A 20,585-nucleotide genomic window follows, 5' to 3' on the forward strand; every position below is an offset into this window, starting at 1 on the left:
ATTGTTTAATTCAGGAGGTGTATATACTTTTACTGATTACATTGCAATTATTTTTAGCTGAAGTATAGGAAATTAAATTTCAGGACTCAGAAAATATTTGTTTTCCAGCTCTAAGGTTTTTTTCCCCCTTAATGAGATGGTAAATTTCAAGTAATTCATTTTATAATTGTTGGAGAAAGGGAGAGTGATTTATATGAGGAAGGAAAAAGGGAAGACTTTTAAGGAATATTGCAGAGTGAATTAGATGCACAGCTTCCATTGTTATCAATAGAAGGTGCATGTCTAATCTACTGAGCACAGTACTGAAGAAAATGTACCCTAGGATGTCAGGTGTTAAGGAAAGAATGGGCCTCTCATGTTCTTTGCTCTTACAAGCCTGCAGTAACCTTTTGACACCCTCTCTCTCTCTCTTCTTGAATTTTGTTTCCTGAAAGGAAAATGGGGTGGGGGAAGGAGGTGAAAGAAGCCTTATAGTGTTAGAAGGCCTGTTTCAAAGTACTGTAGTTCAGCTGTAAGCTTCCCTTTTTTGACTGAAATTAATATTCATTTCCTTTTTACAGGAGCTTCCTTCTTAATATGAAGTAATTAATTTAGGAATTAGGATGTTAGTATCCTACTGATGACAACAGCTGAGAAACTATGATCATATTCTATATCAATTGCTTATTGCAGCTTTTTTGTCTTACTGAAGAGGTACATTTCTTGTTGGTGAAGAGGGGAGGGAGGGCCTGATCTTTTGAAATTGGGTCTCAGTGTTGTTGCCTTGTTTTCATTTAATTCTGGGGGTATTTAAATTATTATACAAGCAAACCATCCCAGAATGCTTTACCAACCAGGCCCATGTTCTCTGTTGGTTGTATAGCAAAGAGCTAAAAACATTGAACTGAGACCATGGAAGGAGAAAGTGATCAAGCTATATTATCATATAAAAAACATCCTCCTCTTTGCTGTAACACATATGGGGAAGTTTCAGTGGAGGGAGGGAGAAATATGGATAGAAATATTCTCTGCATAACAATTTACCTCTCACTGAAAGAGCTTGCATGACATTTGCATTCAGTAAAAGTAGAAGTCATAGTATTGATGGTTAATTTAAGATAGGCTTCCAACTTTGGTATTTTGGGAAAGTAGGGGAGGATATCATTTTACATTGTCTACAGAATGTCAGTATATCACCCATCAATGCCACACAGCCATTTCTGCAATAATGTATGGCATCTATTTATCCTTAAACATCCTAAGACAAGAATTAAAGGAATTATTTTTAGTGATATCTTTTATTCAATCAGCTGTATAGTTGGGAGAAATGTTAGACAAGCTTTTGGGCACCGAGTGTCCTTTTCATGTCACCTCAGTTGGAATGCTAAAACGAACTCTTTCCTTAAGTCAATATTTGGTTCTGTCCGTTTCAGTGATTTGGCTCATGGGAGAGAGACCAAACCCTTGCAAAATTCTAGGGAAATGATATAATCCTGGCCACCATCTTGTATTTACTCTTTGAAATACTAAAGCCTCATTACTGCTATATAGCTTTTTATGTCATAGATTGTATTGAAATAATTCATGCTGCCTTTGCTTGGCTGAAATGTGGCAGTAATGGAGAAGAGCCAATGCAGAGGCAATCTTAGAGCCAGCAATCAGCAAAAGGAAGAGCCATCAGCCTGAGGAATCAGTGGTGCCAAAAGAATCCATTATACTAAGTATTATTTCCAATGTGCAGGCATTGTTTTAAGTTACATTAAAAACTTCCTTTAAATGTCTTGTTAGTAGTGTGGTAAATTTTCTACATTCATCTTGCCAAAAGAAAGCTGTGCACTGCTACAATGTCCTTCCAAATGGGGTGCTAGGGTATATCTTGGTTTAGAATTTGTAGTTTAAAGGGAAAAACTGAGGTAAAAGGCAAATACTTACACTCAAGATGCCTGGAAGATCACAGATAGGAGAAGTTGCAGTGACTTCTTCATTCCTTAAAACCTGCTGGGAACTATTGTCAGGAAACCCTGGACTCTACCCAACTGGGATTTCTGTTTGCTGAAAAAAGTTAGATTTGAAATACAAGACCCTTAAGCATTTACCTTGTGAACCAAGAGCTCTATTATGGAAGCTCTCTGGCATGTGAGGAACTCTGGTTTTTGTGGGTAGTCTCACTGAAATCGGTGGAAGGAATAGTAATGTGCAAAAATTACTTATGTGCATGATTTCACATTCCTCTCCTAGAGGATCTGTACCTCTGCTTAACCCCAACAGTAGAACTGGTCTGAATTGAGAGGTGATTCATCTACTGTGTGCACTTTCTCTCTTTTTGTATTCACCAAGAAATCCTGTGATGTGTGGCAGTGTATGCTGTAGGCACAGTCTTGCTATAATAGTAATTCTGCAGCTTGGTGCATCCATTGTTGTGTAGAAGGCCCCATAGTTTAAATAATTTTCTGTCTCTAAAACCTTCCTAAAACCTGTGAGTGAATAAGTAAGTGCCTAGCCATACTGACCCACCATATAACACAGAACTGGGGACTGATGTACAAATAGATTAAAACACTGCCCTAAAAATCAAACAGGAAATCTGTGGCAGAGGAAGGAACTGAAAATCGATATCTTAAATCCTAGTCAAGTATCTTAATTTTAAACATCTCAAGCTTTTCACTTTCACTACCAGGGCCTTCCTAGGATTTAAATCGGATTGCATTGAATATATGCTGATGATATAACGGTCTATGCACAAGATAAACACCTCAATACATTTACACTCCGGGGCTCTGATCCTTAGGACGGATCCATGGGTATGAATCTCTGAAGTTATTTGAAACCACACCGATAATTTAGAGAGTTCAGTTGGGATTTTTAGTGATGAACAATCCTTGTGCAAGCCATCTACATGGGACTAAGTTTCATGGCTTATCTTTACTTTCTCACTTTGTGTGTGTTTTCCTTGCTGTTGGTCTTTAGAGTTCAGTATGGCTTAGTTAGCTTCCCTCAAACCTTATGTGAGCCTTGATTTGCAGCACTTGTAAGAGATTCTTTGCGATGTGCCCTGAGATTAAAGTGCATCACCCCTGCAGTGCATTGATCTTGTCTGGCCCAGAAAGGGGGAGTCATGGATCTGCTTTTGAAATCAGGACTCCCTCATGGCTTTTCCAGGGTATCATCTCCATGTCATTGGGTTGGCAGGATATGAAGCTGCAAGCTCTTTTTGAAGTTTTCTTTCACACCAAGGGGTGTATTTTTGATGTGTGGGAATTGGTGTAAATTACACCCTCTTCTTACCGTGTATTAAGTCCAGGGGGCTCATTTAAATATTTGAGGGCTTTATGACTTCAGTTGTTCTATTTGTTATGGTGAAAATATTAAGATGAACCGTGGGGTTTGAACAATCTAAACTCATTTGCTGCAGAGAATTTGGAATACTTATGATGAATTTTGCGCTCTGAATAAGCTTCCTGTCTTGTCACAGCAGAGCCAGTATAGTTACATTTTAGCAAATAAAGCCATGTGCTCCATCAGACTGCATTTGAAAAAGCCAATGTTATTTCAATATCCCAAAAGCCTGCCCCTCATGGAACAAGGGAGACAGGAGAGAGAATGTGTGTGTGTATGTGTGTGTATACATGTATACACACACATACACACACACACACACACATATAGATATATATATGAAATATTTATAGGAAAAAAAAGTTATAAGCATCCCATCACTTATTACTGGTAAAAGCAGCGTAATAGTTCTTTGGTCAAATATTGTGCTTCCTGAAAAAATTGTGGTATTGGAAAAATATTTTCTAGCTTTCACTGTTTATTTGATGTTTGAACACTTTTGGTTATGTAAGTTTTAGCAAGTAGCTTTGGTACCCCTAAAGGCACACCCCACACACTTATGTTGCGTGACCTAAGGTCACAAGTAATGGCTGCAAGCTAATTGATTGAGAAAGGCTTGTCTGACTGGGCCTCTTTGAGTCCTCCCTTTACATTCCTAAATTCTGTGAAGGAGGCACTGGCAGCTTAGCCTAGCGAGAGGAGGGGTTGGGGGAATGGGAGGAAGTTTCTCAGAGTCCTGATTATGCGCAGAGTTTCCTTGTACTGAGCTTAGTCTTCTCCACCCACTACTTAGTAAGAACTCCTTAACTAGAAGACTAACAACTTAAAGCTTTATCCCTGTGAGTACCAGAAAAGTGATCTGAGTATTTATTGAACAGAGAAAGCAAATTACCTACTTGAGGCAGGGAGAAAGCTTATGGAAAATTATTAGGACTCCAGCAAAGTGCACAGCTGCATAGGACAGAATCTGGGACTCAAACTGACAGGCAAATAAGCCAGATCACTGGAGGGGCCTCTGTGTGGCAGCTCTGAGCTACTAAGTGTTGGACAACTATAGACAAAACGTGAAATGGAACAGGGCAGAAAATAATACACTAACTTCAGGCAACTGTTGCTTTTCTATGGTGAGTCAGATTTGTAGTATTGCTTTAAGTGTGCTTATTGCTGTTGGGTTTTTTGTTTTTTTTTTAAATCCTTCTGTTTTAACAAAGCAGTCCATTTTGGAAACTCGTCGTGTTTCAGGTTATTTTCCTGAGGCGCGTTTTAATTCCGAACGATACAATGTTGTAGAGGGATGGCCCTGTCCTTGCCCCTTGTACATGTGTTCTTTGTGTCTGTTTTAGGAGGTGTGTCGCTGTTTTAAAATCATATTGCTTTGCTGCTGTTTTGCCGTAAAACTGCTGTGTAAGCAGGATCAGGTGTGCAGCGACATATGGGTGAATAAGTGAATGCAACAATTTACATGAAGAGTTTGTATAGTCTGAGCTCCATGGCACCTCTCCACTACTCCTTATTTTGCCGCCTTATCTTGAGAATGTATGGCACGGTCACTATGAAAAGAGCTTTGTGTTTGAATTCCTGGTGAGTCGAAGGGTCAGGGCCTGTGAGTTATCTGCCTGCCAGCAAGACTCATTGCTGTGCCCTTTATTTTTCGAACTAAAAGAGAAAAACATGTGTCCTCGTCTTTTTTTAAATAAATGTGTTTTGAATTCAGGTTTTACATGCTCTTTGTGTGTGCTTTGTTCTTTTGACAAAGTCATATTTTTGGGAAAATCCAGCCTTTTTTTGGGTCTGTATTTATTTTATTTACTTGAGCTTTGTTGTAGCTTTTTGCATTCCTTTGTTGTGATGCACATAACTTTATCTTGAGGCAATGTTCAGTAATTCTGATTTCTGTTTAGATATGAAGGATTTGTGTTTGTATACATATTTCTGAAAATATTAGAAAGATTGAGATAGTCTGATTTTATGCAAGGAACAAAATCATATCAAGGACTGGGTTTAGTAGTTTTATTTTAAGGAGCATGCAGGTTTCTTTTGCAATGTTATCGAAGAGGCTTTGTTTTAAATATTTCTAAGAAAATTATTCAGCATAATGGTCATAAAACCAGTGTAAGCTGTACTGTTATTTCAGGGGGAAAAAGTTTTATTAAAAAGGTAACAGTATTAACAAGTTGACAGTACCATCAGAAATGTTTTTAAAAACCGCTGAGTTGACAAAATGTAGACTAATAAATCATCAGTGCATGTCAAAGTTACTCAACATGCTCTGCTCATTTAAAATGCTTGCTATTTAACAAACTAGCCTATCTGCTTTCTCTATTCCAGCATGAATACAATCGGGTACCACATGGGATCCAATATCCCTTCTTTAAAAATTTTTGTGCTTTGTTTTCAAAAAGTGAATAACTGAATTTGGACTGAAGTACTTGAGAAGTCTTGGAACAATTTATGTTCAGTTAAAGGAAAATATTTCCTTTAGCTGGGTGATCTTACAAAATATAACATAATTGCTTTTACATAAAAGGCAGTCTTGATACTTATTTCTAAACTATTTTGAGTTAATAAACTCAACTTGGGAAAGAAAATATAGTATGTAAGAGAGTACCTATTTTTGAAGTTGGTGTTTCAAATGTATGTCAAAAGTGTTTGCTAGAGATGCAGACTCTTTAACAAGTCCTTCCAAACAAACAAGTTCACTGTCACTCACCTATTATACTCTGTTTCTGCCAAACTAAAGTTCTCCCTCCTGCCCATCCATTGTGATAGTGTAAATTCTGCCTCAGATGCTGTGGAGAAATTAACATGACTCCAGAAATGCACGGGGACTGGAAACTGTGTTGAAATGGCAAGTTCACATTTTGAGCAGATGCCACATGCCACGTTCTTATTGCAAACTGGATTCCCGTCTTTTTTTCTTTTTTCTTTTTCTTTTCCTTCCATTTATTTATTTTTTTTTTTGGGAGAAGTTTTATGCTGTCTGAGGAGGATAGTCATTCTGAGCTGGGTCCTTAACAGTTAAACAATTTTTTTTCTTTTTTTTTTAAAAGTTCTATAGCAAGTTTCCAAAAAGGGGGGAAGGTACCCTTAGACTAAGGACAGAAATTACACATAAACCAGTATAAATGATTGGAAACAGGTTCAAATCTGTAACACAACAGAAATGCAGTGCATATAAACCACTTTCAAAATGACTGAAACTGGTTTAAGATAAACCTGGATGGATGTGGTTAAATCAGTTTATTTAACTTCTGTTCCAGATCCCTTCTACAGTCAAGCTGTCTGCTCTAGCACATGGCTGCATTTCTGGAATCAAAAGTGAATATCTGTTCACTTGCTTATTAGTTCAATCTATGCAGCTTAGACTAACCTGCAAAGACTGAATCAACTCAGCCTCAGGGTTTTTGACTGTTTGTACTTAGCCCTATAGTATAAGTAGATTACTTTTCCTGGACTGTGGGAAGATGGGGGTGAATATATTTTGAAATGCTTTTCCTATCCCAAAAATCTCAAGGAAAATATTTTGGGTGACTATAGATTTATCTCCCCCAAAACCTTCTGCAGTCCCTTAGAGAAGAGTGTACCTTCTGGGTAGGAACAATAGGACTGGGGAGAGAAGTAATAGTTTCTATTGCCATCTCTGACAATAACCTCCTGTATGACTTCAGGCAAGTCACCTAACCTCTTGGTGCCTTGATTTTTTTTCCCATTGGTAACACAGGGATACTTTCTTGCAGGCTGGTAATGAGGCATAATTAGATTTTATAAAACATTTTTTCCTGATGCAAAGCAACCAAGAAGAACAAAATTCTGATTATTAATAATGATTTCCCAATCTTTGAATGCATCAAAAGATCATCATCTCACAACAGGTATAAGTACTTTGATTATTCTTAGATATGTTTGTGTTAGTGATACAGGTGATCAAGAAGAATTATGATTTCTTTCCTACCAACCAAAACAAAGCTACAGTGCTACAAGCCAGGCCAAGGTGACAAATGCCATATATATTTAATATATGCATTTGCACATAGAAGAAAGCCACCTCCTATCACAAAATGACGTTTTTGTTGGTTCATTTAATTCAAGTAGATACTAGAAAAGAGGCAGTTTTAAAAAACTTCGAAGAAAGATTACATTACTTTTAGATGTTTTGCTCTTTTGGAAGGTTTACATATACTATACCCAGGGGCTAGGGACAGACATTATATATAAATAGGTTTAAAGTGATCAGAAACTGGTTTAAACCTGTAACAGAACAGATGTTCAGTGCACATAAACTAGAACATAAACATGAAAATGGCTGAAATTGGCTTGAGATAAATCTGGTTGAATGTAGTATCAGACTTAGCTAATTTGGGTCAAACCAGTTTATACAATGTCTGTCCCAGACCCCTTGTTGGTTTAAGATATATCAGACTTCCCCAGTAGCCCGGCATGCTCTCTGTGCTGGGCTGGGTTCTCTGCTCCACAACAGGGCTGGCCCCTTCCCTCTGCTCCCTGGCTGCAGCTCTGGCAGGAAAAGCAGACTGCTCAGGCCCTCCCTCTCACCACTCCCTGATAAGCAGGAATTTCCCCCCCCCGGCCTTGTGGATAGGTGTCGTATAAGCTGTAACCACATATGGCATGCTGACTACAGTCCCTGCTGAATCAACAGGTAGAATCAACAGAGAGCTGGTAATGTTTGCTCTGTTGTTTTCTTAATGGAATGATAAACACTGTCATCTATTCCCTGCTGGACTAATCAGTGTGTCCTGCCAGAGGCTGGCTACACCACCCCTCAGGTCAGTAGTGTGCAAGGGAAGGGAGGGCTGCTCTAGCACTGCCCCCCCCTCCCAGCTTCTAGCCTGGGAAATGCCTGCATGTGCCTGCATTTCTGGTATGTTGTTCAGTTACAAACCTGTTTAGTCTAGCCAGGTTAGACTAACCTGCAAAGACTGGATCAGTTCAGGCTCAGGCTTTTTGAATGTCTGTCCCTAGCCAGGGTGGCTGCATAGGAAGGGGATGAGAGGAGATTTTAGTATGAGCTAGAGATGCACTGCTCCTTTTAACAGTCCTTTCAGTCTGTTCTGTTTGAGGAAAGTAGAGTGAAAGAAAACCTAGAAAAACCTTATGTTAAGACATATTTTTTTCCTTTTCAATAACAGTTTCATACTTGATTTTCAGAGAAAAATCTGGGAGGTACCTGGAATAGTTATAAGATGAGTCAGTAGGACTCACTTGTGCTTAAGGAAGCATGTCTTCAAGGGTAGAAAGAGTGCTTTGTATTAAAGATGAACACATTTGCAGACCTCCTGTGACTGAAAGATGCAGCATGTTATGCAGGTACAGGAGAAAATTATTGCATCTGAAATATAGGGTGAGTTACAGTATTACTAAATGTCCGGAAATTATTATTCAAATTCTAAGAAGTTAAGGGAGATACAATGATATTAAAAAAATAAAAACAGGTTTATTTTAATATGTTTTATTGTTGCAGTGGCCACATTTTCAAGTTTTCTCTCCAATTATCATGGTCAAAACATATTTTTCACATAATCATATGACTCCAGGAGCTGAGCTTCAAAAAAAGCACCAGAATCATAAGCCTCAGAAGAAACTCCAGTTGTCAGCACTGGAGTTGAGTAAATAGTTGCATCATCTGGAGACCAGACCAGACTTAGAGCAGAGGATTTATGCACCATTGGTATATGTTTCTCTGGACTCAGATCATTACTACACAATCCCAGTTTGTGGCTAGTCATTTTATCTATAGGGATTTCTCTCCTTAAAACATTTGGCCCAATCAGGTTGCTTAGTGCTGCTCCAAGGAATGCTCAGTTGTCAGGAAGACCTCCCTCCTGACCAGCCCTGTTCTGCAAGCAGAGAAGGGGTCAAACTAAAGCAGATGCAGAGGTAGAAGAGGAGACCAGAGCTGTCTAGAAGTCTTCCTTCGTTACAGGTTTGACTGTGGGATTTAAGGTGGTGCTGCCCCACTTAAAATTGTATGTGGAGATAGGATTTTGAATAAAAATGGGCAGAGCCTGGACAGGAACAAGCATGAGGCACTGCAGCAGATCATGGTTTTGTTTGGGAAGAAGACAGGGTAATTACAGCAGAGTATATATGGATGACTAAATTTGGCTAAGAATAAACCCTCCTGGTACAATATAAACAACTGTGCCATCTTCCCTCTTGTTTAACTTCACAGCGAGTTGGGATCATCTCGTACTAACTGCATGAGGTAAACCATGGATTTCAGGCCAAACCACATTCTAGTGAAGCCAGCAGTTTTATTGTTATTAATGTAATGGAACTGGGACTGGCCCTAACGTTGTAGATCAGTGATTCTCAACCAGGATGCCACTGTTAGGTTTGCAAACACGAGTCACAAGATAAACCCAGAGGTTTCAGATACAAATCCATAGCTGTGGTCTGAGTTCTTTGCAACTGAAAAACTACTCTATTATTTTTCTGTAGTCAAAAAAGAGTGAAATCTAAGAGTCAGAATTTTCCAAGAGGTGCTATGAGTCTATCCAGGGGTCTCTTGAGTGTAAAAAGGTTAAGAATCACTGTTGTATGGTGTAATTCTCTCACTGAAGCTGTGTTATAGCTTCTCAAGCTTCATACAGCTTCCCTGGCTATTGTACTCCATGTAGGTTCTAATGAAATGAGTGGGACCACCTGTCTCTTCACCTACACTTTGCCTTCTGCTCTTCTGTTCCAAGTGCCTAAGAAGACAGTGAAAGTGAATGGAAACCTGATCTTGGAAATTTTGTGATCAGCTTTCAATTCACTTTTACTCTGCTGCCAATGCACTTGAAGCAGATCAACAGAGGAATCTAACAAAGGATTGTGGTGAAGGTGAAAACAGCATAGGCAAGAGGAGAGATGTTCAGATTCTACAGTGATGAGGGCCACAATATTACCTTTATGGTGGGATAGAACGGGAATAGACAAAAGGAATGAGAAGAGATAATAGGGGTGAGGGGTGGAGCTGAGAAGTTAGAGATTAAAGGAGGAAAATGGAAAGGGACATATAAACACAGAAGAGAGATGAGGTGGGAGGGAAAATCTGTTCTGTCTGAGACAGTGTGTCTTATCCATCATTGATAGAAGGCACTTCCTTAAGAAGTGCCAACTGAAGTATGTAGAAGGGACCATCTGATTGATAGTAGTGAAAAAAATACTGAGAACAAATGACATGTGAAAATAACAAAGAGAAAATGTTACTGGCTGTTTCGAAATATTCCTGTTCATATACCTTTGAATTGGATGCTTTAAGTAACATTTCCCTAAAGTAAAGTTGGCATGTTATTTGTGTCATTCTGAAATAGCTGCTGGAATAGTAGAGAGAGGTGTAAGTGGTGAAATCACCCTTTACCAATGAGGAATGAGGTTAAGACTGATGGTTAAATTTGTCATAGCACATTTTATGTATGTTTACTCTGATTTTCTCTCTCACTTGAAACGAGATTCTGGTAATTTTTTTTAAATACCCATAAGAACCAAATTGTTTGGATCCCTTGTGACAGTTCAGTTCACATACTCAGCCTCGGGAAGGGAGGCAGGCCATTTGCAGAATGGAAATGAGATGAAATACAGTAAAACTCTAGTTAAGGGCTTAAATGGAATGAAAAAGTAGGCAGAAGGCTCAAAATGACCCTCTGACCAGATTATTCCCTTTCTTAAATCTCTTTCTGTTTCTACATGAGGGACCTAATCTAAGTAGTGAAAAGCTCTATAGGTATGTTTTTTGAGCTTCTGCAAAGCTCTTTTGAGTGCCACTTGTAAAGCTTGTCCTACCTTGGACATGTAGAGCTCAGAAAGGAAGTGGTCAAGACACGCTAGGTTGTGGCCCCACCACCACTCTTGAGCTCTCTAGAAGCAGGAAGCATCTTCAGCACAGCTTCACTGCTTCATTTCTGGCTTTGACACTTAGGGAGTAGAAATGTATGGGTAAGGGCAGAGTTTGCAGTATAGCTCTCAAGAGCACTGCAGCAGCAGCAGTACAGACATGCCCTGGCTTCAGCAGGGTTTGGATGAGGCCCTAAATTTAAGGATGGAGGAGTGTCCAACGTGACTGCCAATGCATTCAGACACGTAGGGATAATCTTCCAAAGACTGCCACAGTATTCCATATGTGGGCTGAGTCTATGCATTGTATGATACCTGTCTGGGCCTGCAAATAGCCTGACACAAAAGTCAGGCCTACGTAGTAAAGGAAAGTGCAATTGTAATACATGCTACTATATTGGGCTATCTACAGACATTCAAAAAGCCCAAGCCTGAATTGATTCAATCTTTGCAAGTCAGTTTAACCTGCATAGATTGAACCAAAAAGCAAGTGGCCAAGGCTAAAAGCTGGGAGGCACTAAAGCAAGTCCTCCCTTTCCCTTAGCAATGGCTGGAAGGCTGAAAGGAAGCTGAGCTGGGGATGAGGGAGGAGAGGGGGCAGGCCACTATGATTGGGGAGGGTTTTAAACCCCCACCCTGGCCTACAAGGACCCAGCTGGGTTGTGCCTGGAAGGGGAAAGGGGAAGCAGCCCTTGTTATGTTTGTCCCTGAGCAGCAGGGGGGCATGACCAGAACAGTGGCCTGGACAGTGCCTCAGGTGAGAGGGGCGAGGAAGGGAGTTTAAACCCCCACTGCCTCCCTTCTCCCACCAGCAAAGGACCCCAGCCAAGTCTTTCCAGCTTTTCCCCCCTGCTTGCTGTTCAGGCGGTGGGGTGGGGTGGTCACCGCAGGCAAAGAGAGGGGAGAGAAGGGGATTAAATCCACCTGCCTCCCCTCTCCCATTGGCAAGAGACCCCAGCCGGGGTCAACTCAAGCAGACCGCACAGCCAAACCTAGGGCTGCAAAGCATCCTAGGATGCTGGGAGACTGTGATTTAACTTGAATCAGGAAGGGGTCTAAGACAGAAGTTCCATATACCAATTTGCCCTAAATCAGTTAACTAACCAGATGACCTAAATCAGATAGTACATTCAACCACATTTATCTTGAACCAGTTTGGGCCATTCTGAAACTGGTTTATGTGCACTGAACTTCTGTTCTGTTACAGGTTTAAACTATTTTCTGATCACTTAAACCAGTTTATATGTAACTTGTGTCAATAGCCAAGAGTTAGGCCTACAATTGAAGGAAGGTGCAATTGTAATGCATGCTACCATATCTGTACTAAATTAACCCAGCTAGCATTGGTAAGAGTAGTTAAGATGTAGTAACCTGGGTTTTAGCATATGCTAGCTATCTGCTTGTACCCTGTGTCCCTGGATAATTTGTACTGTGACTGCTAGTATGTTCCAGCCTATGCTGAGGTGTCTTCAATACTACTGTTACACATCCTAGGTAGTTTAAGTTAGCACACGCCCATGCCTTTATTTAGGTGTTTTCATAAAGCCATGACTCAGAGTTGTGAACACCTGTCCATTCTGTTAGTGTAGTGGCACCTGTAAAGCCTAATGATGACATTGATATTCAGTGTCAATGTTAAGTATTTAAACACTTTATTTTATTAGATATAGTGAGTGTTGCAATATATCGAGTGCCCTCTTTTTCCCTTTTTTATAAACTATCACTTAAGGACTAATTTACTTTATGTAGCCTTTCAACTCTGACCTTGCTAATGCCCTGTGCAACCTTCATGCTTTAAAGATTGTCCAACAGGTGGTAAATTCTTTGCTGATAGAGGTTTGCCTTTTAGCAGTGCTATACAAAACAATGTATATGTATGGTGTTAGATAATAAAATTTAAGTGAAATGAGACCAATTCCTAATATTGTAAAGTAGAAAGTACCCACCCTGCTGTTAACAATATTGAATAGCTCTGAACAGCAGTGCTAATACCAAAAGCACCTTAAAACATTAATAAGTTTTCTAAATCAAGCTTGACTGCTGCAGGTAGATATTATAGATAAATATTGAATGTAAAACAAACAGTCTTCCCACTGAAGACTGTAGAACTTTTACCATTAACTTCAGCTGGCTTAGAGTTATATCGGCACCAAGCATGTTTGGAAAACCCATCCTAAAATTATTACTTTATACTAAAGGAGCAACCATGATTCTGGAAATCTCCTTCCCTTTATATTCTTACATTTTTTTACACTTGGTACAAACCCTATGGTCTGCTGCTGATCTCTGTCTGTCTGTGTCTCTCTCAAGAATAAATAAATAAAAATACCGTCTCTCCCCCCAAAAAGACCTAAACCAAATCAAACAAATACTCCCCCCCCACCCAGAATTTTGGCAGGAGTGAAGAGATGGCTCCAGTTAAGTTTACATAACAGTGCACTTTGCTGCCGAGTAGACTAATTTACTCTGGAGTAATATGTTACTGTCTGCTGTTGATCTCTCTCTCTCTCGCTTAAAAATAAATAAAAATGAACCCTGCCAAAGCAAAAAATAAACAAAAAAACTTCCTGCAAAGCCCCAAGGGTCTTGCAGGAATGAAGAGATGGCTCCAGTTAAGTTTACATGACATTGAACTTTACTGCGGAGTAAACTAATTAGCTCTGCAGTAAAGTGTCAGCATCTACACATGCACCAGTATTAGGGTGCAGTAAACAAATTAACTCTACTGTAAGATAGTACTGTTGGGTGTAGATGCTCCTTACACCAGAATAATCTACTGTGCTGAAATACATATGTAGATGCTGACCATAAGCATAAATTGTACCCAGGCAGCCCAGCTAGCCTGGGGCCTGCTCTTCCCTGGCTCAAATTGCTGTTGTCCTTGGGACACATGTAGACACTGCACCTGAGAACAGTTTACTCCAAGTCAAACTGGCCCTGAGTTATTGCTTCACATGTGCAGATGCACCCAGTTTTTCCTTGCTCTTTTCCACAACTTATTCCCAAACTTTACCTGAAATTATTCTATGCTTGGTATCAGTCCAAAGGTGAATATTTTGATTTGACTTTTTCATTTAGTGCAAATATGTTTAACCTTCTATTGAGTGGAAGAATACGTTCTTCTGTTGAAAATTTCAAACTAAAGTAAGTTCTTGTGACCTGTTTTTGAATTGGTATGTCCAAAGGACTGAGGTGGAACTTCAGTATTTGTTCCTCCTCTGTCAAAGGAATGTTTTTCTGAGTGTTTAATTGCATTTTTTCTTATAAGTAATACATGAAAATCAGACATTGTACACATGCAGTACATTTTGTCTTGGATTTTCTTCAATCCTCATAAAACACGGCACCAAGAAAGGCTGGACTGCTCAGACATCCTGAATAACTTAGCTGTGCAAGAAACAGCATATTACAAAGACATAAAAAGGCAAGACAGAAATTCTCATTTTGAACATCTTGTGAGGAAGACATCAAACCTAATTCCCATACTTGATTTACATTCCTTTTACATATTCCAAATTTTGACAGAGACCACTCATTTTATGCTAGCAGTTACTTGTGTTCCAGAGAATGGGTGTACCCTCAATTTGTTTCAGACATTAAGACTCATTACATTGAGGTTTTAGAAAGAGTTATTTACTTTTAGGCTTGGTACATACATTCAAAAAAGACCCAGGCAGAATCTGTCTAAGTTATGTGTTTTTCTGTAAGCAGCATAGCTTACATTGGTAGCAAACAGAAGACACATTTAGCTTTGGTTGGGGGTGTGTGGAGAGGGAATCTTAGACTGGGTTCTGCCATTTTAAACTGGTCTGTGTGTCAAACTTCAGTTTTATTACAGGTATTGAGCAGTTTTGTGTGCCAAACTTCTGTTCTGTTATGGGTATCAAATGGTTTCCGATCACTTACACCAGTAAAAGTATAATGTCTGTACCTGGCCTAAAGGGGCCCACAGAGCATTTTAAGTTTATTGCAGATATAATTTGCTGTGCTTCCTTTTGGTATTAGGACCTTGGGGCTAGGCACAGAAGTTATGCATAAACTGGTATAAATGATTGGAAATGGTTGAAATATGTAATGCAACACAAGTTCAGTACACACAAACTGCTTTCAAAAAGTCCAACACCAGTTTAAAATAAACCCGGATGGATGTAGTATCTGATTTAATTGACTTAGGTTAAATTGGCTTATTGAACTCCCAGATCCCCTCCAGATTCAAGTTAACTCATGGTCCTCCAGCATCTCAGGGTGTTTTGCACCCTCCCCCCCCCCCACAACCCCACCCCCTTGCAGGGTGGGTAAGCTAGCCTTGGTCCAAGCTGTCTGCTCCAGCAAAGCAGAGAGGCATGTTCTGGTGCTCCCCAGCTTCTGACCTTGGCCACTGCAGGCATGTGGCTGCATTACCAGAATCAAAAGTGACATTGGTTTACTTGCTTTTCAGTTAGTCTAAACTATGGAGCTTAGACTAACCTTTGAAGATTGAATTGATTCAGCCTCGGGCTTTTATACTGTTTGATACTTAACCTGGGAGACTGAAATATGTTGTTAAGGACCATACTTTCTATTCAGATCCTATGTGCAAGAGGATTTTTTGGTTGTATTTCACCAAGTACTTCTTCATTATGAAATTCATACATTCTGTTCCAGCAATGCAAAGTCATCAGAGTTTTATAATGTTTTTATTTATTTTATTAAAAATACACACAAAGGACAAAACAATGTCAAATGGATTATTAAAGGATCACAGTTAATTATTCTGAAATCAGGAAACAATGATAATGGTTGCCTGTACAGCTTAACTTTGACTCCAGCTGTTTGCTCACTATGTTATCGACTCTAATTATTCACTCACATATTACATAGTGATGCATTTGTTCATATAGAGATACTTGTTCAGTAGAGAAAAGATTGGGTTAACAGAGTGTACCAGCTTAGATTATGTTTGGTATGAATCTATAAATTAATGTGGTTCTAATACTGTACTGTTTAATCTGTTTGTGTGTCAGTTTTTCTGCAAGTAAATCATGGACAATAATACTATATTTTCTAGTGTGGCATATGCCCTCACATATGACATGCACCTCGTTTTTGGAAGGCAGAATGTAAGAGGGAAAGATTTTCCAGTGTGATGGCCATCTGTGTGGCATGGAGTAAGTCCTCCTAGAAACAAAGAATATCTAGGAAATAGAGCATCCTTGGGTAAGGCAGCAGGAACTTCCTGGTATGGCAGGGCAGCAACAAGGCTAGGCCCCAGTTCCTTGTAAGGGCAGTAGCAAGACTACTACTTCTTTCCTGCAAATAGGTCTTTATACAAGTTCCTTTAAATAATGAAGTATTGTTTCTATACCACAAGCGTCATCAAGATACTACAGAGAGCATGCAGCAGCTCACTCACCCTGAGCAAGCTCAGTAGCTCTTCAGCCAAAACTATTGCCTCACTAGTAGCTGCAAGGTTAACACTGGACTCTTGCTTGTTGCACCAGGGAGAATTGGTAGCCATTTTGGTCCAGTACCTCCTAGGCGAAGTACATGCCATCAAAAAGCCCAAGGCTGAATCAATTCAGTCTTTTCAGGTTAGTCTAAGCTGCACAGATTGAACCAGTAAGCAAGTGAACAGACATTCACTATTGATTCCAGAAATGTAGTTACATGCTTGCAGTGGCCTTGGTGAGAATCCAGAGGGACGGGAGCACTAGAGAACATCTCCCTGCTGAACTGCAGAAGACAGTTAGAAGACAGGTGGGCAAGCAAAGCTAGCTTGCCCACCCTGTGGCGGGGGAGACTTGCAGGGGAGGTACAAAGTATCTTGGGATGTAGGAGGACTGTGAGCTAACTTGAATTTGGAGGGGATCTGGGACAGATTTTCAGTGAACCAATTTAACCTAAATCAGGTAAGTCTGATACTACATATATCCAGGTTTATCTTAAACTGGTTTCAGCCATTTTGAAAGAGGTTTGGGTGGTGAACTTGTGTTGTGTTACAGATATGAACTGTTTTCTGATCACTTATATGGACTTATGTGTAATTTCTGTCTGTAGCCCTATAGTCCTTCTATTCCAGTAAAGGAAAATCAGTGTCAGCTCTTAAGACACACACCCCAATTTTGGAAGGCTGAATTTGGTGGGGAAAGGTATGTGCAGTATACAAGTAAATGTAGTATGCATGTGAGTCATTATTCAGGCTTACATAGTTAAGGATTTCAGAGGTCCTTGAAATCATTGGAATGAAGATTGTAAAATAAATAGTGTTATATAAATAAAGTGTTAGCAACTTCACTGATTAAGATCAAGAGGGAGGTAAACATAAAACCAACTGAAATGATAGATTTTTTTTCTTTTATATCAATCAACATGAACAACATGTTGGAAGTACATGTATACCCACCTGTAGGTACTTAGCTCATATGCAATTAGGGTATCTATTAAGTCACTTATAAGTTATTGAAAACAAATAAAAAATTCAGTTAGACTCTAAAGCATAGTCATAGCACATTGATTCCAGTGCAAATATTTGAAAATGTAATCGGTAGGAAAGACATAAATGTGAAAGAAAACAAATGGATAATAGCATAGTGAAAACCTCAGCCAATTTCTCTGCATCAGAGAGGTCTTTTACCTTGGATTTATTACTGCATTAAGATATACTCTAGAGGTTTGAGTTGGAACTTGAAATCTCAAACTCCCTAGGTGTCATCCATGTGCTAACATTTTACCCCCACTTTAACCTTAAGCAGGTCACTTGACTTTTGCAGTAAGAATCCACAGAAGGCTCATGAGAAAATTCCCATATAAATGCTAAGTATCATTATTGATACTTTGATTCTGTAATTAAATATGAAATAGTAAATATGCATTTATTGTGCGACTGTGTGTTGTCTATTGTTTAAGTAGGGAGATACAAGGTAAGACTCACCTGCATCTGGTTCTCTGTATATCATCAACCTGTCTTTCTGTGTGTGCATTTCAGTTTACCTGCCTGTAAAATATGTGCAATTCAGTAGGTGCCTTTTGAGGTGATTCTTTTGTAAGGCTTAATTGTATAAAGTGCTGGGAATTGCCTTCAGTGCCCACTGAGGAAGTTGGAATAGAACCAGAAGAATGAGTAGGATAATGCTTAACTGATTTAACATTACAGTATCTTTAACAGTCCTGCCTCCCCCCGCCCAACCCTACCACTACATTGGGTTCTGTAGGACACGGATCCCATAGAAAGTAGATGTCTCCGTGGAATACCCTGTGCCAACTCTGAGGATCATTTGCAGAAGCACTTCTCACCCTAACCGTAAAAGGAGGAGATATATTGTCTTTATATCTTCTCTTGCTTATCCGTGTGCCTCTGTCCAACTTGTGCACTCCTTTGCAGGACATATCCAGTGGGTGGTAGATTTGTGGGGTCACACCCCCACCCCCTTTGATTCCTGCCACAGGTGTGGGGAGGTGGGAGGGACCTGGATTTTCATTGGGGTGTGGGAAGAATGATGCCCCAGACCCTGTTCTACTCTATGCCATCCAGACCTGTTGTGGTAGTAGAGGCTAAGGGTAGAAGTGTAGCACACCCAGGACAAAGCAAGGTGAGGAAATGATGACAATATTAAGCATGTTACCTGCAAGGGCTTGGGATCCCCACACTCCAACTGCTGCTGCTGCGGCATGGGTGTGGCAATAGGCTCTGGCTGCTGTGGCTTGGCGACAGGCACTCTCAACACTAGTTTCAGCAGCTACACATCCCCACAGTGCAGGTTCCCTGGGGATCACCAGCCTGGTGTCCAGGACTCTCATCCTACTCACTTCTCTCCCTCCCCTACTCAATCAGATATGCTACTGCCCATTCTTTAGCCAAAGCCTGCACCTGCAGCCTCACTACAGCAGCAACAACTGAACTGCAGAGATGATGGGTTATGCTGCTGCCACCACTGCAGCTCTGTAGTGGTCAGCATAATAATTTCCTACATGCCCTGAGTTGTGCAAATGCTCTGTCCTGAGTGTATAAACCTTCAAGATCCATGTGCAGAAGTAGGTAGTAGGGGCATATGGGCCTGATATAAAATAAAGGTTCAAAACAAAAAAAAATCCTGCAAAACCCATGATTTTTTTTGTAAGCATTTGGGTTGGCAGCAGTATAGGGGAGTCTCATTTTGCTTGACTTGCATATAGAGTTTTCCTCCCACCACTCCTATCATTTGATTTTTGCCAGTCTTTAGGTTGATGGATCAAGAGGTAACTGCCTTTCCCTCCCCAGCATGATTGTAGGGCTGGGAAGGGGAACTGAGTGATTGGGATCAGTTCCCTTCCCCAGCCTGATCGCAGCACTGAGGGGAACTGAGCCCAGGCTCAGTTCCCTTCCTCTGCACTGCAATTGGCTTTCCACAGCCCAGGTGCAGGAAGCAGGGAAAGTCAAGGCTATGCTCCATGCCTGGCTGAGCCAAATGGGGCTGCAGAGCTGCCCTGGTTCTCCGGTTTCCCACCACCTGGCTTCTGGCTGCTTCGAAACTCAAAACAATTCGAAACTTTTGAAAAATTTTGACTAGCCTCATTTTGTTTAGAGGCTGTTTTGTAGATTTTCATTTTATTTCAATTTCATTGTTTTGAGCTCAAAATGAGTCAAAACAGAGTCAAAATGAAACAGCTGGTGAAATTTCACACAGCCATAGTGCCTGAGACCATTCAGCCACATTTGGTGTAACTTTGTATTACCCTGGCAATGCAAACAGCCATAAACCTGCCTTAAGTGGTCAATTGATTGCCACTTTGTGTCACCACAATGGTGTGAAGCAGTCAGAATAGGCACGTCTACACGTGTATCTGACTGTGCAGTTGTTACTACGCAGTCATTTAGTACTTGCTTTAGCTAAAGTTCTAGCTAAAGTAAGTACTAAATGACTGTGTGGTAACCACCAGTACTGTGCAGTCCCAGCACCACATGGGTCATTTCTGACACTACTGTGCAGTAGTGTCACAGTTTATGCCTGTTGACACTATGTCACTGTAAAGCTGAACAAAAGCAACTTAGCGTCTTGCGTAGATGTGTTCAATATGTTTGTAATTTTCACCTATTGTCTCCAAAAGCCCCACCCCTGTCAATTCTTTTTTTTAAAAATGAATTTGAGGAAAATAACATAAAATGAGTGGCTGGAACTTAAAAACTGCATGTTTACTAATTTGAACACACTTAAATTAGGTATGATACAATTTGTTTAGAGTGGACTAATTTGTCACAGTTTATTTAGTTTGTAATATCCACTTGCCTTACTTGGGACTGGAGCAGGTAGACACCGGTGACAGACTATTGCCAATCCAAGGAGAAAAAGGTGATTGGGAACGAGGACATATCCAAAGGCTGGATTTGACAGGGAAGGTGAACAGCATCTGGAAGCAGGGAAGCATCAGAGAGCTGAAACCAAAGTTTGGCTGAGAAAAGAAGCAGCAGCTGGCACATG

General features: G+C 40.2%; 1 long non-coding RNA gene across 1 annotated transcript in view; it reads left to right on the forward strand.

The window, feature by feature from the left end:
- The first annotated feature begins 4,084 nt into the window (after positions 1–4,084).
- The window catches only part of LOC109305707, a 60,210-nt gene continuing 43,709 nt past the window's right edge, over positions 4,085–20,585 (forward strand). Inside the window, exon 1 of the long non-coding RNA XR_002099672.1 lies at positions 4,085–4,439. This is a non-coding gene — a long non-coding RNA (uncharacterized LOC109305707). The remainder of the gene's footprint in view (positions 4,440–20,585) is intronic.

Source organism: Crocodylus porosus, unplaced genomic scaffold (genome assembly GCF_001723895.1).
Source record: "Crocodylus porosus isolate Cpor-Errol unplaced genomic scaffold, CroPor_comp1, whole genome shotgun sequence".
In the NCBI taxonomy this organism is placed as follows: domain Eukaryota; kingdom Metazoa; phylum Chordata; order Crocodylia; family Crocodylidae; genus Crocodylus; species Crocodylus porosus.